At 42.8% G+C, this 24,794-nt stretch overlaps 1 protein-coding gene and 1 pseudogene across 1 annotated transcript in view; both read left to right on the top strand.

Annotated features, from left to right (window-relative positions):
* The window catches only part of LOC124789696 (echinoderm microtubule-associated protein-like CG42247), a 327,329-nt gene that overhangs the window by 65,925 nt on the left and 236,610 nt on the right, over window positions 1–24,794 (top strand). The gene's annotated exons all lie outside the window — the stretch shown is intronic.
* LOC124790828 lies at window positions 23,721–23,838 on the top strand (annotated as a pseudogene).

Below are 24,794 nucleotides of genomic sequence, written 5' to 3'. Positions count from 1 at the left end.
GCAACTGGAAGGTGATGTGTTTTTTCCAACAGGATAACGCTCGCCCACACACACCCCGTGAAACTCAACGTGCTCTGCAAGACGTGCAGCAACGTCCCTAGCCAGCACGGTCTCCGGACTTGTCCTCGACCGAGAACGTGTGGGATATGATGGGACAAGTAGTGACTCGTGCGACCCATCAATCAGCAACTCTTACAGAACTGCATGGACAAATCAATCTGGCGTGTCATAACGTACCCGAGAACAGTATTCGCCATTTGTCCGATCGATGGGCTGCCAGAGTCAGCGCCTGGACTGGCGCTCATGTTGGCTACACCATTTACTAAGAACCGCTTCTGCTTTTAATCTCTAATTATAGCAGGTCAGCAACTGGAAGCAGTTAATTCCATAAATTATCTGGAAGTACGCATTAGGAGTGATTTAAAATGGAATGATCATATAAAGTTGATCGTCGGTAAAGCAGATGTCAGAATGAGATTCAGTGGAAGAATCCTAAGGAAATGCAATCCGAAAACAAAGGAAGTAGGTTACAGTACACTTGTTCGCCCACTGCTTGAATACTGCTCAGCAGTGTGGGATCCGTACCAGATAGGGTTGATAGAGGAGATACAGAAGATCCAACGGAGAGCAGCGCGCTTCGTTACAACATCATTTAGTAATCGCGAAAGCGTTACGGAGATGATAGATAAACTCCAGTGGAAGACTCTGCAGGAGAGACGCTCAGTAGCTCGGTACGGGCTTTTGTTGAAGTTTCGATAACATACTTTCACCTAGCAGTCAAGCAGTATATTGCTCCCTCCTACGTATATCTCGCGAAGAGACCATGAGGATAAAATCAGACAGATTAGAGCCCACACAGAGGCATACCGACAATCCTTCTTTCCACGAACAATACGAGACTGGAATAGAAGGGAGAACCGATAGAGGTACTCAAGGTACCCTCCGCCACGCACCGCCAGGTGGCTTGCAGAGTATGGATGTAGATGTAGATGTAAATGATTTTATTTCATGTACTGCATATGCACTGTTGCAACAACAGATCTTGAGTGAACTGGAAACCTCTAAAAGGGTGTACTATTTTTTTTTTCCTGGCAGAGTATAAGGAACGTGAACGACGCCACATGTTGAGTAATCACTGTGAAGAACACGGGAATGCAACGTTATCAGCTCCTGCAATAGTTTGAAATGGGCCCCACTGTGGTCTCCATTTGGCCACCGGTCGAATCGTGCGAATCATAATTTGCGTGGGATTTGAATGTGACTCCATGTGGGACTGTATGGGAACTCGTCGTCAACCTTTCGTTCACTACAAGGGAGGAAGGTCGTATTGTGCACCAAGCACAACGCGATCCTTCCATCTGCATTTGTCATCCGAGAAAAATTAATGGACGCCCTGCGACATCGTGTGTCGTCTCACATCATTTGTCGGAGACTAGCAGCCGCTGAACTGGGAATTACTTTCCTATGCGTAGGCTGTAATTAAAGCATGGACTCATGATGAATGGCGTCACATTGTGTTCAGCGATGAATCACGCTGTGCGCTAGCCCATATGGCCGTCGTCAGCAAGATTGGCGACGACGTGGGACAGGTCTCATTCTTCCAATGTTTCGAAGAGGCACAGCGGTGTTACTCCTAGCGTCTTAGTGTGGTACGCCGTCGGGAATGCCTTGAGGTGATTGAGTGAACTATGTTGACACAACGGTGTATCACGGGCATCAGGCGTCCTCGTGTGTTCTCTCTCAGGCGACAGTATCACGATGCTATGATGCTATTTTTCCATACGACAATGCACATTAACATATGGCTCGTGTCTCTGTCAACTGTCTGCGTGACGCTAAGGTGACGAGGAAGATCCCCAGATCTGCCCCCAATAGAAAATATGTGGGACCAGTTACTCCAGTTGTGGGCCAATTTGCCTCAGGAGAGGATACAAAGGGTTTATGAACCGAGTTAGTGCATGCTTCCAGGCAAGAGGCGGTGCAACATCATATTGATAAGTGGGCTCATACTAACGAACGCTTTTCAAATTTGACCCTATTTGGTAGTCACTGAAAGAATACCCTTTCATCCCGTGAAGCTTAATTTTGTTTTTCTTACTCTCCTTCTTTGAATTCCTGACTTTTTTTGTCTGGCAATCTACACTGATTCGCATTTAACGTTGTTGTTGTTGTGGTCTTCAGTCCTGAGACTGGTTTGATGCAGCTCTCCATGCTACTCTATCCTGTGCAAGCTTTTTCATCTCCCAGTACCTACTGCAACCTACATCCTTCTGAATCTGCTTAGTGTATTCATCTCTTGGTCTCCCTCTACGATTTTTACCCTCCACGCTGCCCTCCAATACTAAATTGGTGATCCCTTGATGCCTCAGAACGTGTCCTACCAACCGATCCCTTCTTCTGGTCAAGTTGTGCCACAAACTTCTCTTCTCCCCAATCCTATTCAATACTTCCTCATTAGTTATATGATCTACCCATCTAATCTTCAGCATTCTTCTGTAGCACCACATTTATAAAGCTTCTATTCTCTTCTTGTCCAAACTATTTATCGTCCATGTTTCACTTCCATACATTGCTACACTCCATACGAATACTTTCATAAATGACTTCCTGACACTTAAATCAATATTAGATGTTAACAAATTTCTCTTCTTCAGAAACGCTTTCCTTGCCATTGCCAGCCTACATTTTATATCCTCTCTACTTCGACCATCATCAGTTATTTTGCTCTCCAAGTAGCAAAACTCCTTTACTACTTAAATGCCTCATTTCCTAATTTAATTCCCTCAGCATCACCCGACTTAATTAGACTACATTCCATTATCCTTGTTTTGCTTTTGTTGATGTTCATCTTATATCCTCCTTTCAAGACACTGTCCATTCCATTCAACTGCTCTTCCAAGTCCTTTGCTGTCTCTGACAGAATTACAATGTCATCGGCGAACCTCAAAGTTTTTATTTCTTCTCCATGAATTTTAATACCTACTCCGAATTTTTCTTTTGTTTCCTTTACTGCTTGCTCAATATACAGATTGAACAACATCGGGGAGAGGCTACAACCCTGTCTTACTCCCTTCCCAACCAATAAATATACATTTAACGTTTGCAAGAACAAATCTCACTAATACACACTACCGCGAAAGATTGTTTTTAAACATAAGGCTGAGCACAGCATCTTTTCCGATTTTTCATTATTTTCGGGTGGTGAAAATTCCACCAGGTCTGTGCCTCTGAACTAAACATGTCGTAGTCAGAGTCTTCTGTCAATCGGGGGTCGGTCTGTCTGTCTGTTGACCTTCAGCAATGAACAAGTACTGCGAACCGTATATCACTGCTCACTAAAAATTACGTGGAGACTGTGTCACCGAAATCTGCGTACTGTGAATACGGACTCAAGATCAGATGATGATGTTTGCTTTCTGGGGAGCTCAACTGCGCGATCATCAACGCCCGTACAAAGTCCCAGATTTTATACACTCCAATTGTTTTTCACAGTCCAATCTAGCTACTGTCACGAATGCTGATGATGAAATGATTAGGACAACACAAACACCCAGACCCCCGGGCAGAGAAAATTCCCAAATCTACCGGGAATCGAACATGGGACCCTGTGATCCAGAGGCAGCAAAGCTAGCCACTAGACCACGAGCTGCGAACGCCCAAGATCTGAGCAAGCCGTACCAAGCTAATGACGAGCCCAGATTTTCAAAGATTCTCAGCCAGATTCCATGATGGTCGTTGTGATCATTAACACCATACGCTAGTTTGGCGCCATCACAATCGGGTGCTCAGTGAAAAGACTGTAACCTGGGGTGTGAAGAGAATTTTCTCAAACTTCGTTCACAGTGCTTTAGTACTACGCCAGTAAAGGATAAACAATGAACGATTAAATGAGTCACGGCAGCCACTGAAGGGCATTCATTAAGTTACATTAAATCATTTTTTTCCTTTTCCTAACTATTTTCGCGTTAATTTAAAAATATAACATGGCAGCAATGAAAGCCAATCAGGAAAATCTTAAATGTAATCAGTTATTCAGAGCAAGCACTATCAAGATAAGGGAAAAGTGCCTCTCTGGGCAGTTTTTTTATTTCGAAATAAATGTAGGAAGGCAGTATCAGTGTCAATTAAAGATACATTTGAAATTAGTAAATCACATAGGCACACACATCTGACCTAATGTCTGCGACAGATGTACGAGATGTAATTTAACAAATTAAACCCATCAAAGAGGCGTTGTAAGCCAACATTAGCAATACAATACTTATTTAATAACAAAAACAATAAATTAGGAAACAAATGCAGGATAACAAGAACTTAGATGAGCTTAATAGCTCGGATAAATCAGGTAATCCAGTGATGATAAATGATGGGAGAGACTACAGAGACAATTGTCCCTCAGACAATTAATTAATTGATTAAAGCTTCTCTCAAAAATTTAGTTAATACAACAAGTTTCTGACTTAATAAGATACGAGCTACATATCCGTTACAGTAGAAATATGCACTTAGAATGACACCACAATTAGTAGTAGTTTAAATGAATTAGACATAACAATTTCAATATTCTTCGGGTTTTAGCTTATGCTGTTCGACTCCTCACGGGAATCTGTCCAACCACAGACCACCGGAACATGCAGAATACGGGGAAGCTCATTCTAGAACAAACTAAGATCTCGGATGGCATAGCACAAGGTCATAGGGAAGAACAATAAAATTGTACAATCAGAATACAACAATTATACGAGGGCTATTCGGAGAGTGAGGAACGATCAGTTGCGAAATGGAAACCACTGTGAAAATCCGACGAGGCTTTTCACAGACGTTTTGGGCAGTGTCTCTAGTATGCCCGTCGATCGCATCAAGACGCTCTTTTCAGTTGTGAACGCACTGTGAGCGAGTAAAGGTGCCTAGAACAACAATGTCTCCCGCCAAGTAGGAGATCCCGCTGAGAGGTTTCGCCTTAATGAATGCAGCCCACCTAACACAACTGCCACAAACTTCCTTCTTCATGGCAATTCTCAGCCGCACTCTGCAGAGGCAGTGAAGATGCTCCCGCAGCCTTTTGATGGGAAGTGTTCGATAGCCACAACACATCCCTAACTGGCTCGCCCTGAGAATCATCTCAGTTCACATGAAACGCTGGATACGAAGACCACACTTGGGCGCAGGCTACGCGCTATAGACCAGCGTAGAGAATTATCGGAAAGCACAGGCGGTTTCCTTCTATGACGATGGTGTTGGAAATTTGGTATAACGCTCCGATAAATGTCTAAGTCGGTGCGGCGACTATTTAGAGAAGTACCTGGAAAGTGTAGCTAAATGTGCAAAGAAAACAGTTTCGATTTTCACTGTGGTTTCCATTTCGCGACCGATCGTTCCTTACTTTCCGAACAACCCTCGGACTAATAACAATATATCACACAGCGAAGAATGAAAAATACACAACGGCTTGTGTGAGCTATAAGACAAAAGCGGGAGTCCGTCTCAAGGCAAAGCTGCTTAAAGGTATTGCTTAGATCGGTACGTACGTGATTAGAATGCCCGCCAAATGCCACTCCAAACGAACGGGTGATACAATTAGAAAGTACAAGCTAAGTACTTACAGGAAATGAACGAGCTCAAAAATTGGCCGTTAGAAGGCAACTGCTAGCGAACCAAAACAAGTTTCAAGTGCATCTGGCGCTGTCCAACCCGTCTTGGAAAGGTATTATATCCCACTCCACACAACCCTAACATATGGCTCGCATCAAATAAAATATTTCCTTTATTCAAAATCACTTGACAATTTACCACAGAATTTTAAGATAGCAGTATTTACGATCGCCAAATTTTAAACTGAATATGGCGGTCCCTTTAAATAACAAACAGTACTTCACTTACCTCAGTGACTATTTTAACAAATAGTCCAATAATTTTTGCAGTACCACCCTGAATAAGGCAAATTTTTAATAATTTATCCGCTTAATCAAACGCGCTTACGCCCAGGTATTAATACCGGTTTCTTCAGCCTGACAAATCCATAAGCGCATCGTCAACAGCATTTAAGGTTTCTTATGATTAACGTGAATACAGGAATCGCCTTCAGAAGGCGTATAATTTCAATCAGTCTCTTTAACACATGACATGCACCAGCAGAGTCTATTGAACAGTCTTAAAGTGCACGCTGCCCAGGCGATAAATGTTTAAACCAAGCCAGTCATCGGCAGATTTTTTTTTTTTTTTTTTTTGTAATCACAATCACAACCATAGCTGTCACAGAGCTCGCAAAATAAATCACTGTTTATACATTCGCCAAAATAGAATCACAAGACCTGTTTAAGCATGGCGGCAGTTTAAAAAAAGGGTTTAATTTCAACTGACTTCCAATAAAGTAAGGTTAGACTCACTTCTGATAAACAGAAGCCACCTGGTATCTTACGCTGATCGAACAACAGGTGAGTAGCACACAGTACCAAGAGTTACACTTCCAGTTTTGCACACCAAACGAACTTGATCACAGCTTCCTATTTCAAATGGCTCTAAGCACTATGGAACTTAACATCTGAGGTCATCAGTCCTCTAGACTTAGAACTACCTAAACCTAACTAACATAAGGACATCACACACATCCATGCCCGAGGCAGGATTCGAACCTGCGACCGTAGCAGCAGCGCGGTTCCAGACTGAAGCGCCTAGAACCGCCCTTCACAGCGGTCGGCGCTTCCTATTTCACCACCCAACAATTTAGACTATGCAAGGTGCACTTAATTCCCGAAGCCGTTTCGTCCATCACCAGTAGTAATTGCACAATCAGCCTCTGGCCCCGTGCAACACATATCGATGGCCTATTTCCGTCGTCTCGCTGGTAGCTCGCACACGTCGCCCAAATTCCACACCCTGGAATCACTGCTCCAAAGCTGCCCTACTGTCCAACTGCCCATCGCACTTTCGCACCCGGTATTTCAAACCCAAAAATGCGCGCCAAAACCATCGTCAAAGATGCTCGCGGCGCAGACTAGAGTATGACCTTGCGTTGTCATGGAGATTGAGGAGTTCGTTTGCGTTTTTGTGGCAGCGAACACGCTAAAGTCTTTTCGACAGTTTCCTGAGGGTAACACAGTACTCTTCAAAGATTATCGTTGCATCGTGATGGAGGAAATTAAACAGAATAACCCCTTCAGAGTCTCAGGAGGCCGCATCTATGAGTTTACCTGCTGAGGGTGCGGCTTTGAATTTTTTTTAGGAGGTGAGATGGTGTGGCGCCACCCCATGCATAGCCGTTCTGTTTGCGGCTCGAAGTTATGAACCCACGTTTCCTTCAACAAAAAATTGTCACGATCGCCTCGTAAGCGAATACAAATCGCACAGAAGGTCCTCCGTTGCTCTTTATGGTCTTCTGTTAGGCAGCGAAGAATCCGAACAGGTGGAGGAGTGTGGCAGCACTACCAGTTGAATAGCGATGTGTGTGCCTGTGATCCGTTGATTACCTTGAACGAGTCGAGCGAGAGTGTGCGCACGTTCCTACTTTGCAGGGGTCACAGATGTGCGCTGCCATCCGGTAAGCGGGAGTTCGGACAGGTTTGCACGACCTTGTTGCGATGACGATAGATGCCTCGCGTAACGCCTCACCGTGCTTTTGTTCTCTTCTAAGTCTCCGTAGACACTCTGCAAGCGACCACGAATATCTGCAGTGCTCTGTTTTTTCCACTAAAAGAAATTCAACGACAGCTCTCTGCTTCGAACGCAACTCTTTTACATACGCCATATAGAAGGCTACGTATAGCGCCCATACATATCGGAACTTAATGAAACTGTAGTGGCTGATTCCACGACACCCTATAACGAATTCTGTGTTTTTTTTTCAACCGAAATTGGCAGATAAAAATGTTTTGACGAAATAAATCTCGGGTGAACAGCCTGGTATGAGTGTTCATAGGACACAATACTTCGGCAATCGACCACGTTGCCATCATCAGGTGCTCTGATGTAAATCAGCGCACCTGATGATGGCAACGAGGTCGATTGCCGAAATATTGTGTCCTCAGAAGGATGTAGGTTGCAGTAAGTACTGGGAGATGTAGAAGCTTGCACAGGATAGAGTAGAATGGAGAGCTGCATCAAACCAGTCTCAGGACAGAAGACAACAACAACAACAACAACAACAACAACAACAACATGCACACTCATACCAGGCTGTTCACCCGAGATTTATTTCGTCATAAAATACGCCGGGAGAAATTGAAAAACCACTTCAAAAATGTTTTGCATTGCTTATGAACGCCTCTCGTATGCTTACATTGATAAGAACCCGAAATGGAAGTCAGTTGTTAAGATATTCAAAACGCCCACACTCTGCAACTCTTACATCACGAATAATACCATATTTTGGAGATAACAAATGTCAAACACCTGTTTTACTTTCCCCGTTTTCATTCACTAATGTCTTACGGCATCATATTCTGAGATAACTGGTCAGTGAGAAAACAAGTAGTGTTCACTTAGACTTCTTCAAACAGCTGTGCATAGCGACAACAGCTTCACGGTAAGTATTTTATTCCCTTAATGAAGTTTGTTATCAACTATCAGTTATAGTCTGCAAACACTTGTAACATTCAAAAATATAATACTAGGAGATATCATTGTCACTCTCCATTAACCAGCCTTTGTGTAGAACAAAAAGGAATGAGTTATTCAGCCACAAAAATATTTCACTACCTAGTGAATGATTTAAAGATTTTAATGGATAGTAAGATTAACTTCAAACACAATCTGAAATGTTATCTGCTTGCCAACAACTTGTACTCCGTAAAAGAATAGCTGAACGTGTAGTAGTGTACTGTGTGTACGTATGGTGAGGACAGTGGGGGGGGGGGGGGGGGTCGTACATGTTTAAGACTCATCGGGCACATTTTCTTTGGTATTTCGGCAGATTTTGGCAATTTCGTTTTTGCTGTGTGTAGCTGGAGTCATCGTCGGCGCAAGGCGTCAGTTTGTTTCCCCTTACAAACAAAATGTTGTTGAAAGCGCAGCTTTAAGTGCTCATTCGATAGAACAGTTTCAAATTACTGTAGGGCGATATCCGTTTTATATATATATATATATATATATGTATTAACAGTGACAGTAAGACACAGAGAATAGCTACTACTCCCGCAGCGTTTCGTATGCCGTCCTGGCTCGCGCTGGCTGCTACGGTCGTGCAGAGGCGCTGCTCAATCGCTCATGCAGTACTGGTTATTCATCGAGTCTTATTGTCCTGCTAGTGCGTGCCGACAAGCGGAGTATTGCACTAAACTAAACCGAAACCGCTCTATCGAATGAGTGCGTGAAATAGCATCTTAGAAATCATTTCGTTTGCAAGGGGAGATAAACCGACGGTTTCGGTCGACCCTGGGAGTCGCATGAATGCCGTGATGTGCAGTATTTGCGTGGGCTGATTGCAGCTACACACTGCAAAAACGAAATTTCAAATGACTGTCCAAACACCAGACATGGCACCTGACAACAACATACTAAAACAACTGGAGCTCTTGCGCTTGAAGCGAAAATTGAAATTGCGTAACCGATAGTAACGTGCAATCCATTCCTTACCGTGATTCACTCCTAAAATTTCCAGAGCCATTGCAACCATTTGAACCTGTACTAAGCATTTCTGGCTGCGAGAATTTAACTTACACACTGCAAAAACAAAATATCAAACGACTGTCGAAACACCAGACAATGCGCACCTCACAACAACATATTAATGCAACTGGAGCTCTTGCGCTTAAAGCGAAAATTGAAATTACGCAACCGACAGTAATATACAATCGATTCCTTAGCGAGATTCCAGAGCCATTTCAACCATTTGAACCTGTACTGAACTTTTCTGGCTGCGACAATGTAACTTTAAACCGAACCAAAACTGCATGAATTTACGTATCACAAAAACTGAATCTGATGCAACACTATTGATCTGAAATTGGCCCTGGCAATAAAACAAAACTTGATCAACTTGAAAATAACCATCCTTCTCCTTAGTGAATGCTGTCCCTGAAATAATAAAATTTCTTACCCTTACCTGCGCGACCGTAACGCTCCTCGCACCGCTCTGTTACTACTTTAAATTATACAGTAATATAGAGCTATTGTGCAATGCTGTTGCTTAAAATGCATTTTAATTAAATCGAATATGTCTGAGACAATAACTTCTTGAACAAAATAGTTAATCAAACCGAGATGGATCCGGAAACTGGTACTGACTTGTGATAACTAATATGGCACTAACTTTAAAATTTGTATTTTGACAAAATTATAATGCTCACAATTAACACCGATAAACTCATTATACATTAACAGTTACTTTTACAAAATCATTGGATGTGAGTGCTATATATTGTCTCAATCATCACTTATGAATACGCGCATTGCATTGGCAACAAAACAATTTTCTTTACATAAATTATTTCCAGTATAGTATTTTGCAAATAAAAATCATTACCGCCCGTAGCGAATAGGCATATATCCAGCATACATTAGATACAACACGTCTTTACACGTGACAGTCCTCCATACATCTCTCTATCGAAAGTTACTCTCTACATCTGTCTGTCTAAAGTTACTCTAACGAACTACCCATAAAACCTTGAACCAGCGATCGCTGTTGAGCAGCGGCGCTACTACACAGGTAATACTGCATTTGACCATCTCCGGTTCAACATAAAATTTTAAATTTTACTCTGTGTATATACCTTTCAATATAATTCCAGCGACGGAAAAATATATATATATATATATATATATATATATATATATATATATATATATATATATATATATATCCGTCGTAGGAATGAAACACTGATTCTGCATATCAGGGATCCAACAGTTTGTTTGTAGGTTTTTGGAAGTATGTGGTATTAGATGTGTACTCACAGGCCGCTTAATTCGCCTAAATAACGGGCCGCTGATTGCATACGTGGTGATAGCGCCAGGTAGTGACCCAGCTGGGTTCCATAGGATTTACATCAGGCCAATTTTGTCACCGAGTCATCAACCGAGTTCACTATAATGCTCCTCAAACGACTGTAACAAGGTGTTGTCTCCGAGAAACGGACAATTACACTGCTGATATCGCCGTCGTGGAAGATATCAAGCATGAAGGAGCAAATGGCTCTGAGCACTATGGGACTTAACTTCTAAGGTCATCAGTCCCCTAGAACTTAGAACTACATAAACCTAACTAACCTAAGGACAACACACACATCCATGCCCGAGGCAGGATTCGAACCTGTGACTGTAGCGGTCGCGCGGTTCCAGACTGCAGAGCCTAGAACCGATCGGCCACTCCAGCCGGCCAAGTACGAAGGGAAGCAGTGGTTCGTAGCTGTCTGTATGTCTTCGATTATTACCACAGGACCCGTGCAAGTGCGAGAGAATGTCTCCCATGGTTTAATACCGCTCCCACCAACCTGCGTTCGTGGCGCTCTGCACGCTTCGAGCCGCCGCTCACCTCAGTGACTGGCGTTTGTGGAGAAGACCATCGACCTAATGGAGTAAAACTGTGATTCACCCAAAGAGCCAATACGTTTCCATTGGTCGGCGGTCGAATGTTGATGGTCCTGTACCCACGGCAGTCGTAAGTGGCGATGTTGTCAGGTCAACATGTGAGCACGTCGTGGTGGTCTGCTGCGGAGCTCCATGTTCAGTAATGTACTATGAACAGTGTAGTCCGAAATCCTTGTGCGTGCACCAGCATTGTGCTCTTTCGGCTGAGATGCCGCAGATCACCATTTATCCTACTTTACAGAGCACACAAGCCTCCGTTCTGCGAAGAGTCGTGGACGACCAACAATTTAGCGCCTGGTGGTAGTTTCACTGTTCTTCTACCTCTTTCCGTAGATGCTCATGACAGTATCACGTGAACTTTCGACCAGCCTCCCCGTTTTCGAGATACTCGTTCACATAACGATCTGCCCTTTGTCAGAGATGCTTATCTCGATGGATTTCCCCATTCGCAGCCCTTATCTTCAGTAGGATGATTCCCCGTCTGTGTAATGCTTCGCTATTACACTTTTGCTACGGCGTCATGGGTCCCCAACACCAGCAGGCGGCATTCAACGTCGCGGCAGGTAGTGGTCATAATGTTTTGTCTTATCAGTGTATATAACGAACAGTGACAGGCCTATGACACCCCTTTGGCTACACCCGAGGTCTTACACCTGAAAATTTCTGACATTTGAGTATGGCATAGCGTGTTCTACTTTTTAGGAACTGTATCAAACTCCTTCCGGAAGTCAAGGAACATATCTTCAACATGGGATCTGCTATCTACTGTCCTATGCGCCTCATGGACACCAGTCTGCGCACCAGGAAGGCGCTCACAAAGCTTCACTGGACCGTTATTCCTCGTCCACACTACAGCCCGGATCTCGCACATTCTGGCTTCCGTCGGCAAGACGTTGGCTCCTACGTCGACCGGTAGAGTTATACCTTGCGCGCATGCAGGACCTCCCACAAGGTATCGTAAGGCTCTCGCAGATCGGAAATTACTTTGCAAAATAGGGTTTTGTAGCCGAATGAATGAGGAAAAATATGGTGTATTGGAATCTCGAATAAAACCAACCTGCTTTCAGGAAAAAGTGAGTTACATTACTTATTGAAGAGCTCTCGTATCAAAATTTAGAGTATTTTATTTCATTTATTGGTTTGCTCTCATGCACCATTTTCAATGGTGTGGACAAGCGTTGTGCTGTACTTCCAGGTATTGTTGTTGTTGTTGTGGTCTTCAGTCCAAAGACTGGTTTGATGCAGCTGCCCACGATACTCTATCCTGCGCAAGCCTCTTCATCTGCGAGTAACTACTGCATCCTACATCCCTATGAATCCGCTTACTGTGTTCATCTCTTGCTCTCCGTCTACGATTTTAAACCTCCCACGCTTCCCTCCAGTACTAAATTGGTGATCCCTTGATACCTCGGAATGTGTTCTAACAGTCGATCCCTTCTTTTACTCAGGCTGTACCACAAATTTCTCTTCTACCCAGTTCTGTTCAGCGCCTCCTCACTAGTTAAGTGATCTATCCATCTAATCTTCAGCATTCTTCTGTAACACCACATTTCAAAAACTTCTATCCTCTCTTTGTCTAAACTGTTTATCATCCATGTTTCGCTTCCATACAAAGCTACACTCCAGACAAATACTTACAGAAAGGACTTTTTGACACTTAAATCTGTACTCGTTGTTAACAAATTTCTCTTTCGCAGAAACGCTTTTCTTACCATTGCTAATCTACTTTTTATATCCTCCCTATTTCCACCATCATCAGTTTCTTGCTTCCCAAAGAGCAAAACTCATTTACGACTTTAAGTGTCTCATTTTCTAATCTAATTCCTCAGCATCACCTGATTTAATTCGCCTACATTCCATTATCTCGTTTTGCTTTTGTTGATGTTCACCTTATATCCTCCTTTCAAGATACTGCCCATTTCGTTCAAATGCTCTTCTAAGTCCTTTGTTCCCTCTGACAGAATTACAATGTCATCGGCAACCATCATAGATTTTATTTCTTCTCCCCGGACTTTAATTCCTATTTCCTTTACTGATTGTTCAATATAAAGTTTGAATAACATGGGGAATAGGCTACAACCCTGTCTCACTCCCTTCTCAACCACTGCTTCCCGTTTGTGCCCGTCGACTCATAACTACCATCTATTTTCTGTACAAATGGTAAATAGCCTTTCGTTCCCTGTATTTTACCCCTGCCAACTTTAGAATTTGAAAGAGAGAATTCCAGTCAACATTGTGAGTAGCTTTCCCTAAGTCTACAAATGCTATAAACATAGGTTTGCCTTCCCTCAACCTATCTTCTACGACAGGTCGTGTTTTCCTTTTTTCGTTTATAAATGTATAGCTATGGTGCTCTTTTAATCATTGACAAAGGTCTTCTTAGGCACTTGTGGGTTTTATTGTTCTGAAGAAGGTGTAGTTACCTACGCCGAAACCTAGGTTAACACTAGGTGCTTTTTTCGCAATCGAGGCGGGTTTCTCGTTTTTTAATATATTAACCAACGATTGCTGACGCGCTGCGATGTTGAAGGTTCTTGAATTATATAAACAATCTGAAACCTTCCCGTGGCTCCAAGTCTATTCCACGTATACAGTCTTCTCTCATGTTTCTTAAACCAAGTGTTAGCTATGATTAAATTATGCTCTGTGCAAAATTCTACAAGGCGACTCCCTCTTTCATTCCTTTCCCCATTCCGTATTCACCTACTACTTTTGCATCTCTTTCTTTTCCAACTATCAAATTCCAGTCTGCCATGACTATTAAAATTTCGGCTCCCATAACTATCTGAATAATTTCTTTTATCTCATCATACATTTGCTCAATCTCCTCCTCGTCTGCGGAGGTAGTTGGCACATAAACTTGTATTACTGTCGTGGGTGTGAGCCTCATGTCTATCCTGCCTGCAGCAGCGCTGTTCATAGTAGCTTATGCACATTCGTATTTTTTTTACTCATTATTAAACATAGTCCTGCATTACCCCTATTTGATTTTTTATTTGTAGCCCTGCATTACCCGGACCAGAAGTCCTGTTCCTGCTGCCACCTAAATTCACTAATTCCTGCTATCTCTAACTTTAATCTATCCATTTTCCTTTCTAAATTTTCTAGCCCGTCCGATGAAGGGATCTGACATTCCACGCTCCGATCTGTAGAACGCCAGTTTTCTTTCTCCTGATTACAACGTCCTCCTGAGTAGTCCGCGCCAAGAGATCCGAGTGTAGGACTATTTTACCTTCGGAATATTTTACCCTAGAGAATGTGATCATCATTTAACCACACAGTAAAGCTCCATGCCCTCAGGAAAAATTACGGTTGTAGTTTCCCCTTGCTTTGAGCAGTTCGCAGTACCAGCACAGCAAGGCCGTTTTGGTTGATGTTACAAGGACAGATCAATCAATAATCCAGACTGTTTCTCCTGCAACTAATGAAAAGGCTGCTGCTCCTCTTCAGGAACCATGCGTTTGCCTGTCCTCCACTGTGGTAGCACCAGCGGTATGGCTCTCTGTATCGCTGAGGCACGCAAGCCTCCCGCTGGTTCATGGAAGGAGGGGGGGGGGCGAGAACTATTAATTAATTTTCAAAAAGATGAGAACCATTTATTAATTTTCAGTTAGATATTACTTACTTTCGAATTGTTGAAGTTGATCCATTAAGCTTGATAACAATACTTTTATTGTCAGCAAAGAGAATTATTTTTTACTTCTTGAATATATGATGGGAGATCATTTACGTATAAGACAAGAACAAGAGTGGATCCAGTATCAAACACAGAGCTACACTTTTTGTAGTTTCCCCGTCCTAAAGATACAGTTTCATTATGTACTCTGCCCGAGTTTCTTAATGCAAAACTCTGCATCGTTTTTGATAGAAAGCTTGAGAGTCAGCTACCAGCAAAGCCTCTGATACCATAATGTTTTAGATTCTCTAGGAGAAAACTGTGAAGTGCATAATCAAATTCTTTTGTAAAGTTACAGAAAGTACTAACTGGAAATAGTTTGTCTTTCATATTTTTAATGTAATTCTTGAATTGATAAGACGCCCGTTCAGCGGAGAAACCCTTTAGAAATCCAGATGGAGACTAAATATCTTGTTTTGAAAGAGGTGCGTTATGGTTCTTACAAATATAATGTTTATCACTAGGGTCGTGAAGGACGTAAGTAGTAAGACTGGCCATATACGAGGGCGGTTCAGAAAGTAACCTCCGATTGGTCACAGTGCGGGTAGTGGGGGGAGTAGCGACGCCATCTGTGCGTTCACGCACTCAACAGGTCAGTCGGCATCAAGCCGTGGTCGAGTGAACGTCGTACCTGCGCTAGTTTAGTTTTTGTGGCAGTTTGAAATGTGTGCTGCAATAGAAAACCCCGCCAAATGTGAAGTGCGTGCTGTCATAAGGTTTTTTACAGCCAAAGGATATTCTGCAGCAGCTATTCATCGTGAGCTTTGTGCCGTGTACGGACCAAGAGTTATGAGTGAAGGAGTTGTCCGTGAATGGGTACGTTTATTTAAAAGTGGACGAGAAAACGTTCATGATGAAGAGAGGAGTGGTAGACCATCATTGGTGACTGACGAACTCGTTCAGACAGTTGATGCAAAAGTTCTTGAAAATCGACGTTTCTCAATGTCGGAGTTGTCTACTGGTTTTCCACAGATTTCTAAGACTCTCTTGTACGAGATAGTGACAGCAAGATTGGGTTACCGTAAGTTCTGTGCACGATGGGTGCCCAAAATTCTTACCGACCACCACAAAACTCAAAGAATGGCCTCTGCATTAGACTTTCTGTCACGTTATGAGGACGAAGGAGAACCATTGTTAAACAGAATCGTGACCGGTGACGAAACCTGGATTAAGTACGTGAACCCTGAGACAAAAGAACAATCAAAGATGTGGGCACATTCAAATTCGCCTACCAAACCAAGAAAAGCCTCGCAAGATTTTTCTGCCAGAAAACTGATGGCAATGGTGTTTTGGGATGCCAAAGGGGTGTTGTTGGTTGAATTCATGGAACGTGGTACGACCATTAATCAAGACGTGTACTGTGAAACAATAAAATGGTTACGACGGGCTATATGGAACAAACGCCGTGGTATGCTGACTTCCGGTATCGTTTTTTTGCACGATAACGCCCGTCCTTACTCTGCTCGCAGAACAACGGCCCTTCTTGAGTCCTTCAAGTGGGACGTTATCAACCATCCACCTTACAGCCCAGACCTGGCGCCAAGTGATTATCACCTCTTCATGCATTTGAAGAAATGGCTCGGGTCACAGCGGTTTGATGACGACGAAGAGCTCAAAGATGCGGTCACAGGCTGGCTCCAGGCACAAGCGGGTGATTTTTATGCAGAAGGAATTTCAAAGCTTGTGAAGAGATACGATAAGTGCCTCAATCGCTATGGAGACTATGTAGAAAAATAGTGCAAAGATGTAGTTGTAAGATGTATATATTAAAATATTTTTATTTAACTTGGTGTATTTTTTTAAATCAACCGGATGTTACTTTCTGAACGGCCCTCGTATTATTAATATCTGTCTACTACTGTTGTGAAGGGATTTGAAAACAGCGTGTTTCAGACTGTCTAAATATATCTCCTGTGATCGTGATGTGTTGCGTGTATGGCTAAATACATTGCGTGCACGTGACGAACATGTGTGTGTTTCAGAGTCTTTGTTTCAAACCCAGGGGTGCTAGAGCATGTCATGGGAAACGACTTGTGTAAGAAACAAAATGTTCGCTGGCGCTTCCGGCGACGCTATGAGTCTTTTTATTACTGCAAGTACAAGAAATTTGTGGCGTGCATAGGCAATCTGTGGCGTACATATGCGAAGCGTGTTGCATATAGTCCACTCAACTGCTTCGTGTGAAAAGGTGTAGACCGAGAAAAATTAAAAGTTCCTGATTCGCTTCTAAAGTATCATTATGCTCTTACAGACTCTCAGTTAACTGGGGTAGGTAGTATGCTGTAGTTCGGCAGAAATCTCTTCGTCTCAGCGCCGCCGAATTCATTGTGGGCAACACGCCTCTTCTTACGAGTTCTCCCTGCTGCGAGGGAAGTAAATTTTCCTACACTTTATTTCCTCTCAGTGAGGGCCACGGATTGACTTCAAAATGAGGCCGTGGCACATCCTATATTTTAATCACTGAAAGACAGTGCGACTTCACCACAACAATCCATTTCAAGTCGTTCCATTAGGGGTGACTACCCAGTTCGAAACATGGAAAAAAGCATCTTTAAAACACGTGACGCTCCAGGACAAAATAAACTCGCGACACACACACATACACACACACACACACACACATACACACACACACACACACACACACACACACACACACACACACACACACACACACAAAGTCTGTCACAGGTAATGTATTCCTTTCTTGTTTTCAGCAGAATCTCGCAGCTCCGATGAATTGCCTGGCGAACTCTCTCGAAGATGCCCGGTGCGGTTTGAACGGCATTACAAGCTGCTTCTATTCCTTTTACGCGAATGTCGCGGTTTTCTACGGGCATAGCATACGCCTTACTTTTGATGCGAGCCCACTGTTAGAAATCAACTGGTGTGAGGTCGTGGTAGTCACAGAGCCGACTATACCAATCCAGTTCACACTGTCTGTGTCAGCGAGATGCTAAGTACACGGCGGTTACAATGTGATGGTGGTATCGTCAATTTGAAACCACATTTTCGCTCGTACGTCCATCGTCTTCTAATAGCTTGAGTAAGCCATTTCCCAGAAATTTGTGATGCTTCTGGCTGTCTAGACGAGCTGGAACACTAACGTGGCCAGTAACACGTTCGCCCATGATGTCAGCCAACACTTTTACAGAAAACTATTGTTTCTGATGTTTGACCACGATTCCACGTGGTTTTTCTTCTGCTCATACGTGGTTGTTGTGGGAAACACTCTTTATCTGTGAACATCACACAAGACGCAAACTCCGGCTTGTAATGTATTGCTGCATAAACAACTGGGAAATCCACATAGGAGCTCCTAGGTCTTGTACCTCCTGCAACTGAAATGGATGTAACCGGCGCTGATGGAGAGTTCGAGTGATTGCGGATGAGTCCACCTCAAATAGCGGCGTACAAACACTTCCTGTTTTGATGCCATCATTAAGAGGCTCCGGAACGCCCTATACTTGCAATGTTAAAATAACGCTTATAAATTACATCTTTCCTCACAAAGTATTTGAGGTAGGAAGTTGAACTTTTTACAGATTATTTATTGGAATATGGGCTACAACTTAACACAGGGATTTTACAAAATTTTAGTTCAGTTATTAAAGATGATTTTTTTTCAATTGTAATGAAAATTCACAACATTTTTTTGCAATTTTTTATTTATATATTCAAAAATATACAGTTTTTTGGAAAAAGGCTGTGTTAAATTATGCAGAAGGTACTGTGTAACATTTACTGAAAGTTTGAAACAAATATGTTTGGAAGATCCTTAGAAAACATGTAATTAGTATGAGAAAATAAAAGTTTTGGGAATCGAGCGACAAAGATTGGATTAACTTTTTAGTGCATTCCAGGTCCATAGGATGGATTATCTTCATCCTCTGCAAACTCCTCCTCCAGCTTCCTCTCGTTCCTCCTCCTGTTTACTCTTGCTTGTATTTCTAGACTCTTTACATCCCTGTCTGCAGCCCGAAGGCGTTCCTTGTCTAAAGCAAGCATCGCTCGTTGTTGTGTTCGTAGAGTTTGCTACCATTTTCTTCAGTTGCAGTTACTGCAACACTGTTCCAAAAGGTGGTCATGTATGAACACTTATCACATTTCAGTTGTATTTCACTAGCAAGTCCTACGTGCTTTATTATGGAGAGTTCCAGACCAACTTCACTACAATGAATACATCTTACACAGTTTGAAAAAATTCCTTTGAGAACCGACATATCAAATATTTCATTCACATCCGATTCGCCCATAAAACATTCATAGTTTTCACTCATTGAACCAAGCTTCTTCTGTGAAGTATTTTCTTTCCCACTTTGACTGCTATGGGCAGGTGTACTTGAGAGGTTAGGTTCACTCACTTGGTTATCGTCCTTATTGTTTACAGTAATAACACATACCTTTGGCTTTCCAACATTTCTCCTTTTCTTAAAAGCCTTCAGAGGATTTCTAATAACTTTACTTTTACTCAATATTATACTTCAACAAAACAGAGACTCTAGAAACAGAATTAATTACGAATATTTTCGAGATAACGACAGAGTAAATAAACATGAAACAATCGACAATCACACCAGCGATATATATTGAACCATCACAGGTTAGCCACAACACATACTTTATCTCACATCACTAAAATGTACCTGAAGAACACGGACGTTAATAATAACACCATTTGACAGCAGTTTAACAGCGCCACAGTGGGTCACGCCCATGTAGAACACATTTCAAAAAAATTTAAAAATAGTTGTAGTCTTCGGAATTGAATAAATTATATATCTATTAAAAGGTAATAGTCTGCAGATTCAGAAAACGCAAAAAAGTAAAAATTGAACTTTTCATGATTTTGAGCCTTTCCGGAGCCCCTTAATTGAATGGAAGGTCCCATACTTGCGCATTCGCTAATGTATCCTCTGGGAGAGTGAGTGAAATGAACGTCGTTTGTTGATGCGTTCATGATACTGGCGTGGTACTAAGTGTCCACAGCCTCTAGCTTTACCCGTACAGAAAAAGTTTCATTTCTACCGACCAATAAGCGTTTATGACTGGTCTGGCGCACGATGCGTTATGACCACCAATATACAACTGTCCAGAATTACCAATCGACAATGACGCAGCTGTGTTGTAGGGTAGGCAGTAGAGATCAGAAACGGAGGAGTACCAAGACAAGGCGAGTACCAATGTAAGTTTGCGGGCTGCTTGCTTCATAAATCAAGGCGCCGCTGTTACGTACGTGCTACCGGGCTTCCTTCGGTCCCATTGTAGTTCCGCAGGTAGGCCTCTAACGAGTCTGAGAAGTGTGGCGCTGCGGTCGCTTCGTACTCGACGACTCGTTCTCTCGTGACATCTTGCTAGTACGGAAGATCAGCACATGATCTTGCTGCTGTAAAGTAACACTGACAAGGCGAAATAACCGATAGTCGGAATCAAATGATCTATAAGGAAGCTGTGTTTTGTGAGGACCTGGGGGGTATAAGACGAAAATTAATTGCTGCAAAGAACATAATTTTGAATATGTTACAGTAAAGTAGCAGTGGCGTCTAGGATCCGTTTAAGATACAGTCCACGTTACAGAGAAAAAACACACAAATTTTGTCCAATGGAAACGATGTTCTTTCCGTCTCCGCCATGAGAAACGTGTGTGATGCATCAAACGAAAACTGGACAAAAGGTAACTTCACTGTTATAGCCAAGCGACAGAAAAGCGCGCTTTACTCTTTTGATCATAGCAGCTAGCGTTTGTGGGCTAACAGCGAGTTACGTAGCTTACAATTCATTTCGAAAATTATTATAAATTTATTTTAATAATAATCGCTATTTAGAGGCTGCACTTCAACCTCGTCATGTTTTCCGGTACTGTTGTTACAGACTGGGTAACGCATCGAAAGTGCCTATCTGTCAATGCAACTGTTGAAGGGCTAGCACACCCGTCGTCATGGATCCGGTCGACCACGTCCGACCAACACAAGGGAGATTCTCCGCATTGCCCACCAAACACATGGCAATGGCTTCTCGTCTCCACCTGCCGTCCGAGAACAAACAACGGACTGATTTCAACATTCTGTGTCATCCCGCAGAGCTGCTCGTAGAATAAGAGCAGCGGGACCAGGGAATTACCATCCCACGCGTAGACTGCTGTTAACAACACTAACGACAGAGTTTGGAATGGTGTCGCGACCGGGCAGTATGGACTGTTAATGAAAGGCGTCGCATTGTATTCAGAGATGAATGGCGGTTCTGCACTACCCCGGATGACCATCATCGGCTAGTAAGGCGGCGAGCTGGGGAAATCATGTTCTTCTAGTGCTTTGGCGAGGCACAGTGGTGTTATTCCTGACGTCATAGTGTGGGGAGTATCGAGTATGACTTCACGCCATCATGCCCAGTCGATCCAGTGCATGCATCCAGGCCAGACGGGCTGCAACGATAAGTGGGCTCATACTGCCAGGTTCTTTGAAAATTTGACTCGATTTTGTAATCACTGTAATAACGTCATACACCCTCTCGACCCGTGAAGTTTCATTTCGTTTGCTCCTCCCCATGTGTTCGCCTTTTTTTTTAGGTGGTGTAGATTAAAGATCCTGCACTTAAAACAATAGAAATAAGAGTCACATAGGATAGTTGCTACCCTAAGTCCTCCTGTTAATAACTGCCTTTAAATTAGAATTTCTTAATAGTTACAAGGATGGAAACGTTTCGAGCTGTTCTCAAGAGTGCACATTTGAACAATCTGTGTCCTCGAAGCTGTTAACTATTTATACAGTGAATCCTAAAGCGGCGGCGCGGTTACGTTCTTCCATTACCTGCACCTACCTGTGAATTCGTTGTAACAGATCGCTGGTAGGAAAGCCGAGCAGAAACCTACCGTACTGCTACTTGCACCAGGCTGCGTACAACATAACTATTCTAAGAATCGGGAAAAGGTCTTAATTTTGAATGAAAGGTTGAAGTACTGGCAAAACTTCGGTTTATTCGGAACCTTGTGATGCACACGTCCACTGCCAAGCCCGTGCTAACATTAACGCAGTCATGCACAAACTCTTTCATTCACGTTATCAAGTTTATGGTAACGTATTTTCCGTAATCTTAACCGCTGTTGAGCACGGATTGTTCTTAAATGAAAATGCTCGCCATACTATTAAGTTTATCTGTGTCTAATGCAGTCAAGTTTTTAGTCACCGATCTGCTCAACAAGCCACGCGGAATTACTGTCTTTTCTCATACACAAAATTACTTTAAAAAATCCGTAGTTTCTAAAAAACACACCGGAATAAACATGCCTTCACTTTAAAACACTTTTGAAACAAGTAGCACAACAAAAACCGTCAAACTATAACTTCCTCGGAGCTCATACTACACACGAATGTACCATTGAAAGGCTGGGCTCCGATTCCCCTAGACTGCTGGAAGCATTCTATATCTCCCAGAGAAAAGACGTGCGAAGAATACTCATTTCTGATTGGTCAGTTTTCTTTAACGACAACAGAAAAACATTATTCTCCCGTGTTAGTCCGCGCTGTTCATGACTAACCAATCAACAAATAACACACTTTCGAACTGTACTTTTTTCCGAAATAAATATTTAGCATTCTGATATTTTGTTTATACTTTACGTTATTAACTATTTTCATTTGCACTCGAATTAGCTTTCCTTTTAACATAAATATTATGACACAAAATTCCCCATCCTCTGCATTCACACAGTCTGAAAACTTTCTCACACTACTTTGTACAGCGTTCATCACTAGAACGGTGATCTACTTTAGACCACATTCACGCATCATTCACACTACTAAAAGCATATACAAAACTGTACAAACATAAATAAACAAAAAAACCTTCAAGAAATAAACAGAACAATTCACGAAAACATTATCCTGACCTGTTTCTTGAATGTCTGTGCACTACCGGACTCTGGTGGTCACAATTCTTAACTACATTTTAATTCTTTCTGTTTAGTCTTGTCCGCTACTGTCCTCTAGCAGATGGAAATTAGAGCTATGTACACGACTGAACCCGCTTCAGACCATCTGTCACTGTGCACGCATGAGTCATTTTCCCGATACACAGGCTCTACACAGGAGCGATATAAGGCGCCACGCCTAACTACGTTAATCATGGACACGGAATGTTATAGTGTAAATTGCTGAGAACAGTTCGAGATGTGTTGAAAGTTATACCTTTTTTTAAGCTTCGGTCTTCTGACTGGCTTGATGCGGTCCGCCTCGAATTCCTTTCCTGTGCCAACCTTTTCATCTCAGACTAGAACTTGCAACCTATTTCCTCTATTATTTGCTGGATGTATTCCACTCCCTGTCTTTCTATACGGTTTTTACCCTCTACAGCTCTCTCTAGTACGATGGAGGCTATTCCCTGATGTCTTAACAAATTTTCTATCATCCTGACCTCTTCTCAGTATTTTCGATGTATTTCTTGCCTCGCCGATTCTGCGGGGAACCTCATCATTCCTTACGTTATCAGGCAATCAAATTTTCAACCTTCTTCTTTAGCACCGGGCAACGGCCTTGCCGCAGTGGATACACCGGTTCCCATCAGATCTCCGAAGTTAAGAGCTGTTAGGCGTGGCTAGCATTTGGATGGGTGACCATCCGGGCCACCATGCGCTGTTGCCATTTTTCGGGGTGCACTCAGCCTCGTGATGCCAACTGAGGAGCTACTCGACCGAATAGTAGCGACTCCGGTCAAAGAAAACCATCATAACGACCGGGAGAGCAGTGTGCTGACCACACGCCCCTCCTATCCGCATCCTCAGCTGGGGATGATGCGGCGATCGAATGGTCCCGATGGGCCACTCGTGGCCTGAAGACGGAGTGCTTTTCTAGCACCAAATCTTAGGCGCTTCTGTTCTCTTCTGCTCCGGTTTTTCCACAGTCCATGTCCCACTGCCATACAAAGTTGTGCTCCAGATGAGCATTTTCAGAAGTTCCTTTCTCAAATTAAAACCTATATTTGATACTAATAGGCTTTCTTAGCCAGGAATGCCCTTTTTTACAGTGCTACTCTTCTTTTTTAGTCCTCATGGTTTCGTGCGTCTTGGGTTATATTGCTGCCTAGGTGGGATAATTCCTTAACTTTATCTACTTTGTGATCAGCAGTTATGACGTTAATTTTCCCGCATTTCTCATTCTTGCTACATCTCATTACTTTCGTCTTTCTTCAGTTTACTCCCAATCCGTACTCTGTACCGATTAGACTGTTCATTTCTGTTGTGTACATAGTTCCGCGTAGTCAGCGCGTACACAACTTTCCCGCGCGCCCCGCTAAGCACAACAGCGCAGGCGCAGCGCTCGTCCGTCTCCGCACTACGAAATTGCACTGTCTTAGAGACGGACCAAATTCTGATTCCGCCGATCCGCGTATTAATATGTCACGCAGCCAATGAGATTGCTGCTAACGTAGGACCTTTTCTCCTCGCGGATCACACTCGCGCAGTGATACCTGAACGCTCGAGGTATTATAACGGGTGTACAGACCTCCGATTAGTCAGTCTGCATTAGTCTGCATTAGTCTATAGTCAAGTTTCAGTCTGCGCCTAATAAGATTATCATATTCCTGTACATAGCCATGA

Source organism: Schistocerca piceifrons, chromosome 3 (genome assembly GCF_021461385.2).
Source record: "Schistocerca piceifrons isolate TAMUIC-IGC-003096 chromosome 3, iqSchPice1.1, whole genome shotgun sequence".
NCBI classification, from domain to species: Eukaryota; Metazoa; Arthropoda; class Insecta; order Orthoptera; family Acrididae; genus Schistocerca; species Schistocerca piceifrons.
The sequence above is the reverse complement of the archived record's forward strand: the minus strand, read 5'-3'. Positions and strand labels throughout refer to the sequence as shown.